The sequence below is a fragment of the Ursus americanus genome, chromosome 10, assembly GCF_024610735.1.
Source record: "Ursus americanus isolate L20-20 chromosome 10, mUrsAme1.1.p, whole genome shotgun sequence".
Taxonomy (NCBI): Eukaryota; Metazoa; Chordata; class Mammalia; order Carnivora; family Ursidae; genus Ursus; species Ursus americanus.
Window position 1 is genome coordinate 63,775,253 of NC_142136.1, and position 12,705 is coordinate 63,787,957.

Sequence of the window (12,705 nt, forward strand, 5' to 3'; positions counted from 1 at the left end):
TCTTTGGAGAGCGGGAGTTCCTACGTCTGAGGTGTTCGGGTCACGATGAAATAGCACTCAGCACAGAGGAGCATGGGAAAGGAAGTTTCAAGTTTGGGAAGTGCTTGACTTCACCCTGAGTTCCTATTTACTCTGGATATATTTGCCCGGGCCGGTTGTCTTCCTGGATCCTGGGGGAAGGCCATGCGCGTCATGTCCTTTCTCTCGCGTGCAGGTAGCAGGAAGCATCCCTTTCAGGGTCCCATGGAGTTTGGGGTTCCTCGGCCCTGACCACACACAAGCCAGCCCTCTTGTCCTCCTGTGGAACCGGAGTTTGTACGTGATTCAAGGCTGAGGGAGTCTTGTGTCTTTCTCCCATTTTCCTTCTCTTTATCCCTTGGCGGGGATGCCAGTCCGGTCGCAGTATGACGGGACTTGAGAGGGTGTGGAGAGCCTGGCTCTGGTGTATTTATTATGTGGGAATTCACATCTCTTTTCAATGACTCGTCACCCTGCCAAGATGCCTGTAGACTTGGCCTTTTTCCTTCTATTCAGATGTTGGCACTTTCAGTAAATTAAAGGGGAAGAATGAATATGAAATCTCTCTGCATCGGCTTTGATTTTTGTGCTCTGCCCTTTTCCTGACCTTGGAAAATACAGGGATAAATAAAACATTTGGTGGGCTATTCTAAGGGACCTGGATAAAGATGAAATGCAAAGTCAGGTGCATAATCGGTCACCAGACCATCCCTTTGAGGACTGATGGTGGTAGAGACAAAATATGCCAAGATCCCCGAGCACATTGTGAGCCGGCCGGGCTTGGCTTCTCGCTCTTTCTAGAGTCACTCACGCAGCATCTATGGGGCGGGCAGTGTACTTCAATCAGTTGCCCACCCAGAACGTACCTTCCCTGAGAAGTGGCCAGAGATATTCCCACCGTTCCTGTCCACCCAGGAGAGGGTGTGAGCGGTGGGAAACAACGGTTCTTTACATACAAGGATCAGCAACACCATGGCATGCTTGTCACCGTCTTCTTTATCGGTTTTTTAACACCAAATAATGCCGGCTCTAAGAGACTGCTGTCCTGAGGATTGTAAGGACAGCTCACAGTCATGAGCATGTGTCTTGCATATATGAATACATTTCATTCACACAGCGATCCTAGGAGCTCCCTACTGTGACCATCCTTATACTACGACGAGAAAAACGAGGCACAGTGTGGTTAAATGACCTGCTCAAAGTCACACAGCAAGAAATGGTAGAGTTAGGATTTGAACCCAGGAAGGCTGGTGCCAGAGCTTGAGCTCATAACTGCCACTCGTAAGATACCAAGTGGGGGTATTCTTAGTGGCTTTAAAGGAAATTTTAGTGTATTAATTATTCTTGAAAATAAATGTTTTTAACCTTGACTTAATTCCAGGAGTGACAGCTACGGCTCCGTTTACCTCCAAATACTTTTCTCTCCAAACAATATGAAGCAACTGCATATTGACTATTCTGATGTTAAAAAAATGACTTTTTTGGAAAAAAAATACTTTTTTCTGATTGAATGATAACTTCAGTACAGTGTGTAAGTTCTCATATTGGCTGTGTTTTTTTAAAGAAATCCAGTTTAGACTGATTTTTTTCTCGTCTATAATTCTGACAGCATGCAGCTGCACTTAGTGTTGAAGTAGCTGGAAATCCATTTAGATTGGCCTCTTTGTCAATTACATTTTTGCTTAGTCTGTTAAAATGCAAACGGTTGCTTCATATCCATCATTAGGTTCATATCTCTCACTTTACATACTAATTTTATGTAAACGTCAATGCATGTTATTAGCTTCTCATTTCCCCTTCCAATATGCTGATGTTTGAGTTTTAAATTAAATCCTTTTAGTGGATGCAGTGACAAGTGTATTCGACTTGTAATTGTCTTTTTTTTTTTAAGTTTGTTCTTTCTCACTTACCTCAGACTCAAAATTCTGAATTGCAATGACATATGTGAGTTTCTTTATTTATAACAGTCTCATGGTCACTTGCACCGTTTTATTATTATTATCCACAGATTATTATGCCTAAATTTGGTTTAAGCGCATTGACAGAGCTGGCTCTTTGCCTCAAGCATAAATGTATGAGTGAGTGTGTGTGTGTGTGTGTGTGTGTGTGTATGAATAAGGTGTGTCTCTTTATGCATGTATGTATACCCACACACACATGCACACGCATATGTAAGAGCAGACAACGGATAGCAGTTTTAATTGTTTGCTTTCAAAATGGCCTTAATACATTAAAAAAGTCAAGATAATTAATAAGGAAAGTGGAATTGCAGTCCTGTTTCTGCAAGTGGTTCACCTTGAGACTTGGCCTCATTTTCCCAATATTGCCTCTTTTTCCCCAATTTTGCACTATTTATGTTCCACCGTAGGTGTGTAAATGTGAAGGTAAATAAAGAAATAACATTTAAAACCTTTAAACTCTTAGGAGAAAGATTGATTTTTGTCTTTACCAGACGCTCAAGCATCGGTGACGTATGTGTTGGGGGTGAACCATCCATCCCCCCCACGTTTACATAGGCTTAAAATTTTAAGTGTAGTTTTAGGTTCACAGCAAAATTGAGCAGAAGGTACAGAGATTTCCCATCTACCCCTTCCCTCAACACACGACCAGCCTCTCCCATTGTCATCAGAGCGGTGCATTTCTTATAACTGACGCATCGACACTGACACATCATTAGCACCGGAAGTCCAGAGTTTACGTTAGGGCTCACTCTTGGTGTTGTGTGTTCTGTGGGTTTTGACAACAGTGTGATGACATGCGTGCATCATTGTAGTATCATCCAGAATAGTTTTACTGCCCTAAAAATCCTCTGTGCTCCACCTTTTCGTCCCCACCCCCAGCCCCTGGCAACCATTACTCTATTTGCTGTCTTAAATAGGCATTCTTTTAACATCTTGTGTGACTGTAGGTATAAGAGGGCCAGGGCATTTCCTGTAAGCATGAATATAAATGCTACTCAGGTGTGTTTTCTCCTGGATATAAATAAGTTAATTTGTACATCAGTTCTGTATGTATTAGAAAGGAGTCCCCTTCTTTCTTAGCTCTCACGCGCCTTGACGCCCCACTTCACCATGGACACTGACTCCGGAGCTGGAGTGTTGGGGCTGTTCCCAAGTCCCCATCGGAGCTAACCTCTCAGGAACAAGCCCACATTTCACCGCACAGTTAGGGGATCTCTAACCACTCCTTCCGGTCACCCAGTTCTCCTGGCCATCTTTCTTCCCCTTGATGTGGTGTCATCGATTTCTTTCTGTAATTCACTGGCTTCTTCTGTGCCTCTCCCTGCTGTAGTAAAAGTTTTAAATGAATTCGGGAATGGCTCTAAAGTGTGCTCTCTCTAAAATTCCCCTCCAGCAAATAGTTTACTAGTTTTCTTGTGTTGTTGTTTTGTTTGTGTTTTGAGTATCATCTCAGAGACACCTGCGCGTGTTAAGGGTATACATATCATTAGCCCAGAAGGTGACTCAGTGTGCTTACAGTTCTGCACCTTGCTTTGTGCGCCTAACAATACACCGTATCATACAGCTGGAACTACTGTGTCCTTTTTACTGACTTCATAGTATTTCTTTATATCAATGTACCCTGCTTTATTTAATCAGTCTTTTACTGATGGGCTTTTATTGGTAGGTTGTGACCAATCCTTTGTTATCAGACACAATCTTGCGGTGAATATCCTTGGATTTAAGTTTTCCACCCATGTAGGAGAATCTTTGTAGGACAAATTCCTAGAAGTCATATTGCTGGATAGAGAGGTACAAGCATTAGACTCTTAAGAGCTGTTGCAGATCTTCATAGACGTGGTAGTGGTTTATGCTCACATCGGTAACATATGAGACGGGCTGTTTTCCTATACCCTCACCAAGACAATGTCTTATCTGATGTTTTCCTACTTGCCAACCTATTATGAAAAGCAAAGCATGTATCCACTTATAGTTTTAATTTTCATAATGATTAAAAATGCAGTTGTGTTTCTTTTTCTATGTGTTGTTTCTTCATAGCTTTTGACCATTTTTCTACCAGGTTGGGGTCTTTTTTTTTTTTACTGACTTGTAGGATTTTTTCTTTTAGAGATATTAGCCCTTTGGGATATTAATTCAAAGTTTTTTTTCCTGGATTGTCCTTTATCTAGCGATGTTGTTTGTTATGTTTTTTGCCACACAGATTGAAAAAAAATTGAAAAAATTAAATGTGTCAGCCTTTTAATTTATGGCATGGTTTTCATGCTTCTTGGATTTTACTCTGAGATTAAAAAGCTGTTTCCCTCAATTTCTTCTAGTATTTTTATGTTTTCATTTAAGAAAGTATTCTAATGGATGTCATATTAGTACAGTGTGTGAGCTAGGGGTTCAATTTAACCTTTTTCTAGGCTACATCCTCATTTTTAAAAGTTTGTATTTTGAAACGAATGTGGGCTTATTAGAAGTGTCGTAAAGATAAGGAGTCTCATATGCCCTTCCCACAGTGGGACCTCATACACAACCATGACACAATGATCAAAAATAAAAGTTACCTTTGGAACAATGCTAGTAAACTATAGGCTTTTTTCAGCATTCACCAATTTTTCCCCTACTGGCCTTTTATTTTGGGTTCCAGAATCACCTGTTGTATTCAGTTGTTATGTCTTCTTCATCTCTGCCAAGCTGGGACAGTTCTTCAGTCTTTCCTTGTCTCTAATGACTTGACCATTTTGAAAGGTGCTGATCAGTCATAGAATGTCCTTCAATTTGGGCGTAGCTGCTGATGAGATGGAAGTTAGGTATTTGTGGCAAGAATTCCACAGAAATGATGCTGTGTTCCTTTTGGTGCATCATTTCGGGGTTCAGGATGTTGCTGTGTGTCTTATTACTGGTGAGATTAGCCACGATCAGCTGGTGAAGGTGTTGTCTACCAGTTACCTTCACTCTAAAGTTACTATTTTCCCCCTTTACAAAGAATATATATTTGGGGGAGAAACTTTGAGGCTATGTGAATATCTTGTTTCTCCTCAAATTTTGCCCATGAATTTTGGCATTTACTGGGGGGTTTGCCTACAGCAATTGTTGCGGTGGTGTTTGAATGGTGAATTTTGATCTCCCTCTTTACTTGTCTCACCCTTAAACATAGATATCCTCTACCTTTCCTGTCTTTGGATCTACTGTGAGGTCATCAACTCTTATTACCTTAACCACTCTTTTAAGGTCCATTTCTTCCAAATAATAATAAAACCTTTGTTCTTGACTCCTACCACCTGGATATACTTAACTGATACTCTACTCCTCAGTCCTTTCAAACTCAACCTGCGTAAATGTGACCTCATTCTTTTCCACCACCCAGAATTCATTCCTCTTCTCATATTCCGGATCTGGTTAAATGGTGTCACCATCTAACCTAACATTCCCCTTGACTTCTCTTTCTCTTCACCTGTCAAATCCAAGCTGTCAAATTCTGCTGGTCCTGCTTAAGACATTTCTTCAACTTGTTCTCTCCACCATCGGTATTATAGTTTTCAAGTTCTCATCAGTGTTTTAGCAACATTACTATTTTTTACTGCAGGGGAGTTACATTCTTAAACAGTGAGCATTGTTGAAAATTTGAAAGATACAAAAACATTTTAAAAAATTATATAATAACTCCTCATATTCCTACCACTTAAGTATTGTCATCTCTTCCCTGCACTATTGCAAAATGTTCGTAAGCTGAAAATACGTATCTTAGTTTCTTAGTCTCTCTCTTGGAATTCGTTTTTCTCTTCTTTATGGGATCTGTATTTGTCCCTGCTTTTCCATTCCAGAACCTCTCTTAGGTCAGATCCTTTAGGACACACATGTGTCCCAGACAGAAGTCTTTAAACGAGTTTTCCTGCCTATAAACCTGGCCAGAGACAAACCACTTTGTGCCATCCTGTTGCCTCATAATGGCTTTCCACTTAGATGTAGAATACAGTCCACGGTCTTTAATGGATTTCTCTCTGTGACCCTGCTCCTGCCCCTCCCATTCTGTTCATGTCTCCTATTACCCATTGATACACTTAGCAGTGAGCTTGGCTACGCTCTTTGCTTGTACTCTCCCATCTCCAGGCTTCCCTTCTCTCCTGCAAGGATGCTCTCCTGAGGGTGCGTAATACCATGGTTAAGTTATGGCTCTGGAGTCAGACTACCTGCATTTGAATCCTGGCTCCACCTTTGCTAGCCATGTGACCTGGAGCCAGCTGCCTATCTCTCTGTGCCTCATTGTGCCCTAAGATAAGTGGTGTCTTAATACTTAGCTCATAGGGTTGTGTTGAGGATTACAGGTTAAACAGCATGGGTTAGAACAGGATCTGCCTCATGGCAGACACTCACATAACCTCTTCTGCCAATGGCGTCCCTGTCCTCATCCCTCAGCCTACAGATACACAAATCTCCCACAATCTAAAAAATTCTTGCCTTGGTCTTTCCGACTTCTCAAACCCAGAGGTCTTCTGTGATAAGAAATATCTGTATATGCTATCTATAGTCGGCTCAGCTTCCAAGCATACTTCAACTCCTTCATCACGACTAGCATCATGACACTGTAATATACTTATTTATTTTATACCAAAGGCAGGGAACCATTGGAGTCCTTTCCGCCTAGCATGGTAGTTGTAAGTACTCAATAAATATTATGGGAAGAAAAAGGAAAGAGAATGAATGGATGGAAGAATGGATAAATAAATGAAAGCAAGCCAGCATCACTACCCAATGGAAGTGGCCATTATAGGGCCACACGTGACCTTTTAGTGGCCAGGCCAGTGATCTCTTAGGAATCCTTCTCGATGCTGTCCTTGGAGCATTGGATACTCATGTCTGCGTCTCTTCCAGTCACACACTCACCACCTTTTGGTTTCCATGGCTCCAGGCACCTGATTTCTCTTCATTGCCTTCAGTGGCTCCTCCATCTCTGGGCACTCCTCAGAGACTGGTGTTGCCCTGGACTTCTTGTCCAGCTGGGCGTGGCCTCCCGGACTGTTTTCTACAGTTCCATCTCTGCAGCTGCCATGTGCATCGCCCTCCAAACTCCAGGTTTATGTTTCTAGCTGCTTGCTGGAAATCTCCAACTAGCTGCCTCCTAGGAACTTCAAATTTATTATGTGCACAACTGAATTAGTATCTTTCCTTACTGTCAAATCCAAACCTGGTTCCCTTCATATCCGACCTATGGTGGTATATAGGAAGTCAAGCAAAATGGAAGTTCTGATGTCATCATTTCATTTTCGTCATTTTGACTCAGATTCCCTTCGTTTCCACGTCCAGACAGTTGCCAATTCTACCATCTAGTCAACTGATTCTATCTGCTAAGTTCTCCTCATTGCACCCACTCCTCTCTGCCCTCCGTGCAGATGTGTAGAGTTCAATTCTCCGTCTCCTCTCCTGGTCTGTTACAGTAGCTTTCTCACCTTCTCTCTTCGCATGTTTCGCCTTCAGCCCTCCCTTTACACTGAAGCCGGTGCGAGCCTTCTGAAACCTGGGTCTGATCATGCACAAAAACTTTGACCTTGGGCCCTACCACTGTCTTATTCTAACTTGTTTGTCAATGGAACCATTTTTTATTTTATTTTTTGAGAAAGACTTACTAATATCTCACAGACTATCCCTTTACTGTACTGTGTAGTAGGGAATATTGCTGTTTTATTTTTATCTGAAATGCTGTCCTCTTTCTTTTCTGTTAGTGGAAAATCTTACCCTCACTTCCAAGGCCAGCATGAATTCCATTTCTTCTTTATTGATTGCTCCGTGGGAAGTGGGAAGTGATTTCCCTCTCTCCTGAGTTAGGGTTGCCTGGACTGCTTATTTAGCAATTATCGTTTACTGCCTTGTGGTGAAATCTTTTCATGTACACATCTTGGTTTCTAAGCTCTTTTGAAGACAAGCTCTTCACTTAGGAGTCTTTTTACTTCCCAGAGTGGCAAATTCAGATTTTGTACTTCTTATTGAAGATTTAGGAGTTTGTAGTTAATTTTTAGTTTTCATGGCTAATGCTGTATCTGCTTGTTGCAGTTTTGTTGTTTATTTTATTTTATTTTATTTTTTTAATTTAAAAATTTTTTTAAATTTTTTTGCAGTTTTGTTATTCTGTTATGTCCTTAAGAGAAATTTTTAGCAATGAAAATATACATTTTCATGGTTCCAAATACAGTTGGCCCTGTTGCTTTCAAAAAAGATTCTTATCAATTTATAATGGCCCTAGTAGTGTTTTCTATTTTCTATGTATTTTGTCTTTATCCTTTGTCATATATTTTGGTACTCTGTGTTTTTGTAAATTATAATATATTTGCCCATTGTAGTAACCCATTGTTCTGTGTAGACCCTCAGTCTGTTTTCCCCTTTTCGTTTTAGTTTCTCTACTTTTCAGTTATGTCACTTTTAAATTTAAAATTTTGGATCTCTCAGTTTTTTTCTTTATGTTATTTTTCTGTTGCTTTGATTTTGAGAACTTGACATTTTCCACAGGCCTGACGTACACATTCAAATTTTATTTTCTGGAAGCTTCTTTTTATGTACTATTATATTATGAAAGACTTGTATGGAAGAATGACCCAAAGTACCTTTGGGGAATCTTTTCTCTTGCCTTTAATAGCACTATCAAAATCCTCTTCTTAAAGCAGTGCCTTTTAGATAGATTATGAAATGTCGCTGTGTGTACTTGAGGTAAGCTCATAAAATATAATATCCAGAAGGCAACTTTATATTTTGTTCTGTAAATTATATCTTTATGTAGTTTTACTCAGTTTATTTTCAGAGGTCTCAATATATATTTGAGTCTTTCCCAGTTTTTACTATAATTCACACTAGTAAATTTTAATTGCTAGAGTTTTTAATGAGAAACTTTTTTCTCTGGAAAAATGAAATTTTTATAGGTATCTCTCACCTAAGATACTTTTGAATATGCCACATTTGAAACTTAAAGAAGTCCTAGAGGAGGTAACAACCAGAGATTACGTCATTTTCAGACTGAGGTCAAGTGACGTTACATATGACATTTACAAGTCCTACCCTGAGCCAATGAAAAATCTCCAGCAGTAAGGGGAAATACAGCAAACTTCTAGAATCTCCACATATGGGATCTTGTGGAGGGATACCTTCCTAGCTCATTCATCATAGGCCTGGTCAATGAGGAAGCTGATAACCCATTTCTGGAAGTTTTCAGTAGTGACTTAGATAATTTCTTTTAAGTGGAAATCCTTTAATTTCATAATGGAGTTGATGGCCAAGTAGAATTAACTTTGCAGATTTTTAAGTAATAAGCTTTGTTAGAGAACGTTTATTTCCATACTTTGAATAACAGCAATATAATAAATTTACAAATGCTTGTATGATTTTTTTGAAAACGAAATAATACATGGAGCCTTCAGTATCTCAAAAATAATCTAATATGCTTCCACAGAAATCATCCATTTCTCCAAAATCCCCAAAATACTTAGATCTTTCAGGGAAGAAATTACCATATTCTGTTATTTTTGTAGGCATTGGTCAGATCCAAACATAATATCATGCTTTATTTCCTTACTTTTTTTTCTTCTGTCATTTTCTTTATCTTTATCTTTGCTTAAAAGCAAATATTAGTTTTTTGGCATTTGTAAATGCCACGGCAATTCGGACAGATGCTGCTTCGGCAGCTCTTGCTATTTGTTGGGGGTGTCTTGGACACCCAGAATATTAAATTTCAACTTGAGGATCAGTCTTAACACAAAGATTTTTGGCTTGAATAAACTGGAACAAAACCATCAGCATGATAACCAACCAGCAAGTCATTATGTTTGGTAATTTCCAGCTCTACGTCTAAATAGACTGTTACACCATTTCCTTTAAACCGTCTATGATCTTTCCATCTTGCCATCCTTGTTAAGCTTCACCTATAGTAAGTGATCCCAAACTTTCAAAGCAAATTTGGGGTCCTAAAATGCTGGTCACCTGTTCTAACCCGTGTGTGGGTTGTCCCCATACATCCACCAATCAAATCCAGGTTGTCACCGTGCTTCTGATGGATTGGCCAATAGATAAGAGGTTCTCATGACCCCCTCCTTTGGTTCAATTAATTTGCTAGAGTGGCTCACAGAACTCGGGGGAACATTTTACTTACTGGATTAGCAGTTTATTATAAAAGTATATAATTTGAGAACAGCCAGATGGAAGAGATGCATTGGGCAAGGACTGGGGAAAGGGCTTGGAGCTTCCATGTTCTCTGAGCTCACCACTCTCATTGAATCTTCGTATGTTTACCAAGCGGAAGCTCTCTGAACACTGTCCTTTTGGTTTTTTTATGGGTGCTTCATTACACAGGCATGATTGACTAAATCACTGATTTAACCACTAGTGCCTCTTCCCTCTCCAAAGTCAGGGAGGTGGACTGAAATGAAAGCTTCTACCCGCTCATCACACGGATGGTTCCCCTGGCATCCAGCCCTCATTCTTAGGTGCTTTCCCAGCCTCCTCATTTAGTAAACTAAGCTGTGGTTGAAAGGGAGGTGTTATGCATATCAGGATGTCTTCATTGCTCTAATCGCTTAGGAAATTCCAAGGGTTTAAGCAGCTCGGTGCCAGAAATAGTTTGAAAAACCAAGTATATATTTTTTATTATAAATCAGAACATCAGACCGTTTTGCTCAAATATACTTTGGTTTTGCTAAATTAACTTTTATTTTATTGTTGTAATATAAATTACACCATAAAACTTTGGGATGGTTTAGTGTGTATAAGAAGTTTATTACAGTAATTATAAGAATTACTTTATTTTTTTATTTTTCAATGGACTTTAATATCCATACCTCTGTCAGGACTTGAATGCAACCTCTAATCAAGATTAGATGATTCTCTAATCAAGAATATAACATACCTCGTAAGTCTTGGCCCCATTTAGGGAGAGATTAAACACTGGATAACCAGAGCTATTTGACCAAATTAAGACTATGTATTCTTTCCATTGAGAACAATTACGTTTGCTAATTTACAGTTGTCGATGGTATTAGCACATTAATTGAAAAGTTATTTTCTAACAAAGTCAGAAAATAAATCAACTTTAAATTGAATTAAGACAAGACAGTATCCTTAGTGGTGGGAAGAAGTTCAGAATCATGATTAAAAGTTGTCAAAATGTGGGGTCAAATAAGTCTTTAATGTAAGTATATTTGCACAATTTAATGGAAGCTTTTTAGCATAAGGAAACCATCTGGTCTTACTGAATTCCTGAAGAGTGTAGTGGATTCTAAGCGGCAGCACTGAGTGGTGTGTGTTCTTGGCTTTGGTGGCCAGCTCTGTCCTCTCCCGAAAGTGCTGTCACTTTCCTTGTAGCCCAACATCATTCTATATTGGAGTCTCACACCTGTCCCCAAGATTCCTTTGCAATCTTTGAATCTGGTAAACCAGGCAGAGGGGTCACAAAGTGATAGAACAGATTTAACAAGAGTTTCTTCCCATTGTTGTTGCTTGAACCAAATCAGCATTAGCTTCTCAAAGTTGTCATGCCTTAAAATTTTGTCAGTATTCTTTAAGAAGATATAAAAAAAGGTATTTATTTTCTTTTTTAACAAACCGACTCCACATTGTTAATGTGAGTACTTTAAAATTTATCGCTTTTCTAATTATGTATTTTTTAAAGTTAAAAAGCTTTTTTGTTGTTGTTGGAGTGTAAACCATTCACTTTGTTTTGATTTTAATTATTAGCTTAGGATATAAACTTACAAATAATCAGACAATTGCCTATCTCCAATTAGCACAGAATTCTGACAGACGGGTTTGCCTGCACTGTTTTGGGCTGTGTGTGCCTTGCCGAGGACCATTTGGGGCACCCTCATATTGAGATGGACCCAAAGTGATGCCTACTGGTAACTAGTTAGAAACAGTTAACACCTTAAAATGGACGACCCGCTCACTGATTTCTAGTAATTTTGTTTTTTAGTTTTCCTTTCAGGCTTACTGCCCAATCTGGGTAATGCAGCCTTAGAGGGGTTTTTTTTACTTGTGTAGCAGTTTTGTATTTGAGATCACTCTGACCTCTGTTATATAATTTGATCTTCACAAAAACCAGGTGAGATGAGTAGCCACTGAGAAGGCTAAGGGACTTGCCCGAGGTCGCATGCTTGGAGAGGCCAGAGCTCAGACTTCCATTTCTCACCAGAACATTCACACAGTCTCTCCGCAAAGCCTTCAGAAGCACCACTGTCCTTGTGACCCCTCCATGCATATGTTTCTGATATCTATATATATCTTAAGAAAAGCACAGTTAGGACCAGTAATAATCCACTAGGGGAATGGAAAGGGGGTTTGCTACATTTAGTATTTGTACAACTTCTAGTGGGACATGATGTATAAACACACAGTAGAGTGTATTCTAAAAGCACTTAAAGAGTAAATGTTTGATAACATGTATAACTGCACTTTTCTATTTTTGAAACCCCGGTTCAATTATTTTTATGTGGATACTGTGGCCTTGGATGCTTGCACAATTAATTTAAAAATAGGACAAGGATTTAGATAAAAGTAAATGGGCTGTGTAGGATTAGTCCTAGGTCACTTTACCTGCAATTATGAAAGCTTTTTAGCATTTTAACTATTCCCTGTTACAAAGACTAACACACAAAAAAGCCATTATAAAATCTTTAACTTCAAAATGCGTTGACCTAACTTTATGAAATATATATATGGGATCATTCATCTTATGATTTATCATCACTTGGTTCATGTGTTAACTTCT

The 12,705-nt window shown here is 39.2% G+C and overlaps 1 protein-coding gene across 3 annotated transcripts in view; it reads left to right on the plus strand.

The window, feature by feature from the left end:
- DCLK1 (doublecortin like kinase 1) overlaps positions 1-12,705 on the plus strand; it is a 334,151-nt gene that overhangs the window by 6,212 nt on the left and 315,234 nt on the right. The window lies entirely within an intron of this gene.